Source organism: Lynx rufus, unplaced genomic scaffold, assembly GCF_022079265.1.
Source record: "Lynx rufus isolate CCGP_SWC_20201006 ecotype Redwood Valley unplaced genomic scaffold, mLynRuf1.p SCAF_5, whole genome shotgun sequence".
NCBI classification, from domain to species: Eukaryota; Metazoa; Chordata; class Mammalia; order Carnivora; family Felidae; genus Lynx; species Lynx rufus.
The window spans coordinates 44,919,827-44,928,206 of NW_025814867.1; the positions used below are offsets into that span (position 1 = coordinate 44,919,827).

General features: G+C 39.0%; 1 pseudogene; it reads right to left on the minus strand.

Annotated features, from left to right (window-relative positions):
* Positions 1–4,879, minus strand: part of LOC124527148 (protein SET-like) — a 36,940-nt pseudogene extending 32,061 nt beyond the window's left edge.
* Positions 4,880–8,380: the final 3,501 nt, after the last annotated feature.

The following is an 8,380-nucleotide window of genomic DNA, read 5'->3' on the forward strand; positions in this document are numbered from 1 at the left end:
CAAAGTGAGGGATCTTAGAGAGGGGCAAAGAGGAAATCACAGTGCCCTTTCTGACCTGGTCTTTGAAGTCACTTCTGACATATTCTATTCATTAGGAGAGAGGCACTAAATATAGCCTGAAAAAAAAGGAGAGAAGAATTAGGCTTCCTTTCTTGAAAAATGGGGTATCAAATAACTTGTGTACATGTTTTAAAACGATCGCACAACACAATTCGAAATCTCTTGAGTGTCACCATCTGGCAAGCACCAAATATAATCGTGATTACGGGCATTAATGGATGTCAAAATTCCTGGGCAAAAGTTTGATTTAAAAAAACAAAACAGAAAATGTGCATAACCACAAAGTATCTTCTCACAAGATACTCGCTAATTACAAAGAGAATCATAACTTTACAGTGGAAAAACTTAGCAACGCGACCTTGACCAAGTTATCAAAATTAACATCACAATAATGAGACATATCATGTGACTTCCAATATGATGCACTGAGGACACATAACATCATTTCTGTGGTATTCTTGCCAAAAATGCATAACTTGAATTTAATCACGGGGAAATATCAGATAAGCTAAACCCAAGTTTACGAACATTCTACAAAATAACTGGGTAGTACTCTTCAGTAATATCAAGGTCATGCAAGACAAAGACAGGTCGAGAAATTGTTCCAGATTAAAGGAGATTAAGGAGACTAGAGAGATATAAAAACGAAATGTGATCTTGGACCAGAAAAAAGCACATTAATCAGACAACTGGTGAAATTTGAGTAAGTTTAGTAGACTGGTTTAAAGTGTTATAGTAATGTCCTGGTTTTAATAATTGTACTGTGGTTATTTACATAAGCTGTTAACATTTGAGGAAGTGGGGGAACAGTATATTGGAATTCCTTGTCCTAGTTTTATAACCTTTTGGTAAATCTGAAATTTCAAAATGAAAACAAAAAACTAAAAAATTATTGTAAAAACATAATTATCTTAATTAAAGGATCAATAAAAAAATATATGAGTGATATAGTCACATCAGAAGCTCACTAGTCTCTAACAGAGGTAGCTGCTGAGAAGAATTGCAACCGTTTTCTATATGGCCTCCATTTCTCCCCTCTCCTAGTCCTACCTGGCCTTTCTGGTGAAACCCACACTAGCTGTCTGTCTAAAACATATATCTGATCATGTCATTCTGCTGAAACCCTGTCAAGGGCTTCTCACATCTAAGGAGAAATCCATTTTTCCTAGCAAGGAATCCCCACATGAATCCTTGGCCATAACTATATAGAACACATTCCCTAAGACATGCAATGGATCTTTGCATTTGCTATTCCCTCTTCTTTGCTGGAAAAATCCTGGTGTTTTCTTGTAGATTAATCTCCAAATGTCTGTTTTTCTGTCTTTTGGGGGACCCTTTTCTCTCCAAATAGAGTTCATTGTTGTCTCCTGCCTCCTATGGCATTTTGTAAGGGATCTCCCTTGTCGCATCTGTTGTACTATGTTGTACGTAAGTGCTGAGACATCTGTTGTTGTTCTTGGTACTCTGAGTACCCTTAGCTTCTAGAGGGTCAAATCAACCTCTATTCATTCCCAGCATCTAACACAGTAACGAACAAATGGTAGACATATTAGTCATTTATCGCAATGTGAAAAAAACAAATCAAAATTAAATAAATACAAACTTAAAGCAATAAATAAAATAAATAAATAAAAGCCACTTAAAGCAATAAATATGTATTATCTAGCATAGTTTCTGAAGGTCAGAAGCCCAAGAGCAGCTTAGAAGGAAGTATTCTGTCTCAGGGTCTTATAAGATTCAAATCAAGGTGTCAGGCAGGGCTGCAGTCATCCAATGGCTTGATTGGGGCTGGTGAATCTGTTTCCAAGAGGGCTTGCTCACATAGCTATTGACAAAAGGCCTCAGTTCTGGTCCAGCTGTTTGCAGAGGGCCTCAGTGCTTCACCACAAGGGCCTCTTCATAGGTCACGGACTCTCCTCATGATGTGGCAGCTGGCTTTCTCCAGAGCAAGTGGTCCAAGAGAGAAAGCATGGCAGAAGCTACAATTTTTTTTTTCAATACACTATCTCAGAAGTGACATACCAACACTTTTGCTGTGGTCTATTGGTCACACAGAGAGCTACCCTGGTAAATGTGGAACAGCATCAGACAGACCACGCATACCAGGAGGCAGGGATCATTGGGAGCCATTTTAGAGGCTGATAGACACAGTAGGCACAAGTATTCAATGTCTAAAAGGAAAGAAGGAAGGAAGGAAGGAAGGAAGGAAGGAAGGAAGGAAGGAAGGAAGGAAGGGATTTACCTCTTCTGGACCATATCCCAAAGCACTTAGTGATTAAAGAACCAAAATGAACTTATTTATCTTAAGGCAGTCTTTGCTATAATAAAGTCACCTCCAGACACTGATTAGGAACATGAAAAGTACTTGAGAGAGGTTCCCGATGCATTAGTCACCCTTCTCTAATTGAAGGACCTTATAATTTTTCAGGAATATGGACTTAGATCAGGGGAGACAGGATACTTGACCTGAGGTCACTAATAAGGTCAGGTGACCCAGCAGTAGGCTCCCTGTCCACTGAGAATTATCAGGGTGAGTTTTAGATGAACACACCTTCTGGGTTCAGAACACTGAGTCTTCTCCTATCTTCATTAAAGGGAGATTCATTTGTTCAGGGGATGGCCAGCTCATAGCACATCAAAATGTTGAGCTTTTCCCTTTTCTAATTTTGGGATGAGACATGCTTTTCCATTACATCCTGCTCTCTGGTGGAAAAGCAGAACAAATATCTGGCCATCCCTGTAGATTTTTATTGAAAAGTCTCATATTACTTAATAGCCATGTACCTTAGAGAAGGATTTACAGCCTTAAACCTTCGCGTCGTCCTTCTGCCTCACACTACTTCCCTACATGGACTGTCCTTTCCTTAACTCCTAAAACCAACCTATTCTTATTCTACCAGTTCTTCTAGTTCCAGCTGAGTATCTGCACCTTCAAGAAGTTTCTCTAGATCATTCCTTCCAGAGAGTTCACTTCCTTATTAGACCAACCCTATCTTATAATTGTTTCACTCTTATAGCATCTGAGTTTGTTCTTTAAGTATTTAGGTACATGCAGGATATATCATACATATTTTAATCTCTACTTCCCCAAAATAAATATTCTTCTTTTTTCAAAGTAAATATTCTTTAGATGAATGGATACATTTGATTTTCTTCCGTAGAATAACATTTAAAAAGAACTCTTTACCCTTGAACACTTGAGGGTAAATACTTCTGTAATATTCACACCATTTTTCAATCTTTTGTTCTTTAGTCTGTTTCTTTTTGCCTTTGTTGTGATTTTAGGTTTTTTAAATTATTACACTCTTGAAGGTAGGACACCAATACTGTATAAATAATAAGTTACATGCGTCCCTTGTTGATACACTTCCCCTTTAACAAAATTAAATTCACTAATCACATTCATTTCTAAAGCCTTTTGAAAATGTGTGTCATGCTTATGGGTGGCCACATTCCACAGAAGTGAATATGTGCTACAAAAGGAAAGGAGGCTTGGGGGTGGGGAGGAAACCCTTACAAGGCAAGAGAACTGAGCATGTGCAAAGTTCTGAACTAACCAAAGGAGGGCAGAGAAGTGCAGTTTTGGAAATAGGAGAACGAAAAGAGAAAAGGAATTTAAGGGAGAGAGGGGAGTCTGACCACATTCAGATTACCCAGAATCCACAAATGGGGAGAGGGCACGTAGGGAAGGATGCCTCTTCATCAGAACACTGCTGATTCTCAGGGCCTTTCTGGCTTCTCTTTAGCAGGCCCCATCCTCTGGAGATGCCCACACCAAGATACTACTCCTCACGCTCAGTGAGTCCTGAGATTCCAGCCCTTTATCTGGCATGTTTGTCTCCCTGCATCAGAATTGAAGACGGTAGTGTGGGATGGTGGAATCCAATGGACTTGGAAGAATTCTGGCTCTGCTACTTAGAAGCTGGCAGGTTACCCAATGTCTTATAGCCTCAGTTTTCTCATCCATAAATCGGGGTTAATAATACCTACAGCGCAGGTGTTATTGCGGATCACAGGAATCACAGGATTGTTGTAAGACTACACATTAGTAGGTATTCAATAAATAGTAACTATGGAAAGCAGTCTTGCATGGTGGCTAACAGCATGGAGTCTGGATCTGTACTGTCTGGGTTTGAATCCTCTTTGCATTAGCTACTCTCTGTGTAACTTACTTTCTCTGCGATTCACTTTCCTCGTCTGTCAATGGGGGATGATAGTAGTTTAGCCTGTATCTCAGAGTTATAGCACAGTGCCTGGCACCTAAAAGGCATTCAGCAGGTAGAAGTAGCAGTAATTATTGTTGTTGTCAAAAAGATGCAGCGGAGGGCAACAGTTAAGACTGTGTGCTCTAGTGCTGAACTACCCGGGGTTCAGATCCTTGTTCGACTCTTTAACAATTGGATGATCCCAGAGTCTCCATTCCCTCATCTGTAAATTGGGCATAATAATAGTATCTACTTCATAAGATGAAATAAATTCTTATATGTAAAGTGTTTAGTGCTGATGCATAGTATACAATAAATGCTAGCCGTCAGCATTATAAAGTCCAAGCAGCCATAGCTCTCGTTTTATGTGGGTCATTTTAAAGCTTGATATTTAATGAAATGAACTTAAAGTTTATGTGTTCTGTGCTGACTAACCCGAACTACCAGTTCCCTTGGAAATAAGCCAGGCTATTAACCATAAAAGGTTTTCAACAGGGTCCCAGCTGACCATCTTTTCGGGGTCTGTGTGTGTAGGAGATGGCAAGCTGCATTCTTAAAACCATTCTCTCCAAAGAGAAGACCGTAAGGTTCTCAGAAAAATTAAATGCCCTCATTACCCGAGAGTGCCATTGTCTCAACTCTCCCACCCTTTACCTTAATGACTGGCACTGTGAAGTCCCACATAAAGGGAAGAGACCTCATAATTAGGCATGTTGGAGAATCATACCATGTGCTACAGACTGTGGTTTTCAATGACAAACCAAAAGCCAGCCACTTCAACTCGCATTTTTACTTTCCTCTCCAGCTGTACTGCAGGAACAGCACAAGTCGTTCGTTCAGATACCGGAAAGGCTGACAGTCCAGGAAACTTTTTTTTCATTTCTTCAGCCAGTAATCTTGCAGCATGGTGATGTCACCCAACAATTATGCAATATGACTTAACTGTTGGATAGGTGACAGAAATTCCACTGACACCAAGATCACAATGAAACTGCTTAGCTGCTAAATTAGTCATATTGTACATTACCGATAAGTCACTTTTAAACTGATTAACTGCCAGTTCAAACAGCACTATTGTCTAGTTAGGAAGGCAGGGCCCTATCACTCATAGTTTAAATGATCACATCCAGTTATTCCAGTGTCTGAATAATGCAAATGGTTATTGAACTTCATAACACCACAAGCCACTTGAAAAGGGACACAGTGTGAAAAGGACACACTTTCTATCTTCTATTTTTAAGGGGCAATTTGTATAATATTTTCTTGACTGTATCCTCAAATTAGTCGTTCCAATGTCTTGATGATTTTCCAAGTCCAAATAGCATGAGAATAGGATCCTGTTCCTCAGTGAAGACAGGGATTATTTAGCATTGTTTTTTCTTTCTTCCACAAGTTGGCCTCTGTCCTACAATTCAACTACACTGTGAAAGGGGGCTTTTTACTGACCATAAGCCACGAGGTGGATCTCACTTACTCCATAGTATCAGTTATTAAAATAATGCCTAAATTTTCCTATTTAAAAAGTAATACACGTGTGTTAGAAAAAAATTAGGAAATATTGAAAAGTACAAAAAAGAAGGAAAGCCCCCACAATCTCATCTTTCCCCAAAACGATCATAACTAAAACTTTGTACATTTCTCCAGATTTCAAAAAAGAATGAATGTAGCAACCTAACAAACCTCTTGTCTGGCAGTGTGATGGATTGCTGGGCATAGAAAGATAAATAAGATTCCAACTCTCTCCCCTAAGAAGCGCACGGCTTAATCAAAAAGAATGAAATCTTGCCATTTGCAACGACGCGGATGGAACTGGAGGGTATTATGCTAAGTAAAATTAGTCAGAGAAAGACAAAAATCATATGACTTCACTCATATGAGGACTTTAAGAGACAAAACAGATGAACATAAGGGAAGGGAAACAAAAATAATATAAAAACAGGGAGGGGGACAAAACAGAAGAGACTCATAAATATGGAGACCAAACTGAGGGTTACTGGAGGGGTTGTGGAGGGGGGATGGGCTAAATGGGTAAGGGGCACTAAGGAATCTACTCCTGAAATCATTGTTGCACTATATGCTAACTAATTTGGATGTAAATTTTAAAAAACAAAAAATAGAATTAAAAAAAAAAAGCACACGGCTTAATGTAATGGGGTATTTGGACACAAAAGAGGCATTTAGCACCAGCTGGAGAGAACAGAATGTGGAGTGGAGGAGATGGAACGGATTATCAGAGCAGATTAGAAAAATCCTGGAGCAGGGCTACTCAACGTGCGGTTCACAAGGTGACACCAGCTCTTACAAGCTACCTACAGAAACAGAGAGAAAGCATTTAAAACTTTTGGGACATTTTGACAGAGTGATTGTATGTCTTTTGAATCTAAAACTACCTTTTTAGGGGCACCTGGGTGGCTCAGTCTGTTAAATGCCCACTTCGGCTCTGAGTTCGAGCCCCATGTCAGGCTCTGTGCTGACAGCTCAGAGACTGGAGCCTGTTTCAGATTCTGTGTGTGTGTGTCTCTCTCTCTGCCCCTCCGCTGTTCACACTCTTGTCTCTCTCTCTGTCTTAAAAATAAAGATATAAAATAAAATAAAATGAAATAAAATAAAATAAAACTAACTTTTAAAATTGGACTTGTATTTTGTGTGTCTTTTTAATTTCACTTTTGTTATATTTATTTTATTGTATTTTCCAAAAAAATCAGTCCAAAGTGGACTCAAAATTAAAAATTAAAAGCTCCTCTGTCACTATAAATAGTTTGAAAACCATTGTCCTCAGGGACACAATAGCTTAGCTAAGTATAGGGTAACCAACCGTCCTGGTTTGCACTAAAACTGGCAAAGTCCCAGGCAAACCAGGATGAGCTGGCCACCTTACAAGTGTTTAATTGTAAGAACACTTTGCACTTAATTGCAAGAAACACTTAATTGCAAGAAAAAGTTAGTTCATGAGAGAATAGATCACATGAAGGGGAAATAATCATCAAGAAAAAAGGAAGAAAATTTCTCTGAGCTGAAGAGAGGTTTTAGTCTTTAGGCCAAGAGTTCATTAATGGCAAGGTAAGATTATTGAAAAGAGAGTCACGGCTAGCTACATCCCGATGCACTCTAAATTCCAAGGATCAAGAGAAAACTATGAAATGACACACACACGACAAAATGAACAAAATAAATTATTAAGGTGGTAAAATACAACGTTTATAATACTACATTCCTTTAATGAAAAGATATTTGTGGGGCGCCTGGGTGGCTCAGTCGGTTAAGTATCCGACTTTGGCTCAGGCCATGATCTCATGGTTTGTGAGTTTGAGCCCCGCGTCGGGCTCTGTGCTGACAGCTCAGAGCCTGGAACCTGCTTCAGATTCTGTGTCGCCCTCTGTCTCTGCCCCTCCCCTGCCTATGCTCTGTCTCTCAAAAATAAATAAATGTTAAAATTTTTTTTTTAAAGTTACTTGCTTTAGCTAAGTTAAGCGAGAAAACAAGGAAGAACGGTCCTTTGTATACAAATATAAAATGAGGGTAATAAGGTGGAAATAGAAAACAATACTATGAGAAAGGAAAATGCCAACATGTTAAAGTTATTAACATAATGTATTTGATTTGGCATCAAATTTGTCTCTAAGCTTCCTGGTTGGGGATGGAGAGGTTAGGACTCACAATCATTCACCTTGCTGTTATTATGATGAAGGAAGAATTATTTATCAGGCTGTCTGCAAGACATCATTTCCTGGCACTGCGATCTAAAACAAATTCTCTGAAGGAGTTTAACAGTGGGGGCATCAAGTGGTATGATAGACGCTGTCCTCAATAGCATTTCTATAGCAAATGTAGGAGTGTGTTGCATATTTGTGTTTCTTACAGGGATCCTCATTCAGGTCAGTGAAGGGTTTCAAGATATAAAAATACATTACAGCCTAAACGCCTTATTTGATCCAAGCATAGAACTGAGTACCCTAGAGGAGAAGACAAATACTATGTCATAGTGTCTCTGAATATTTTTTCTTTCAGCCAAACTAATGTGATAACATAATTTGACGTCTCATGACATCAGAAAAGAAGGTCCTCTGGTAATTTTGTTGTTGGTTAAGGGGATATAGAAATTCCAGTTTCAAAAG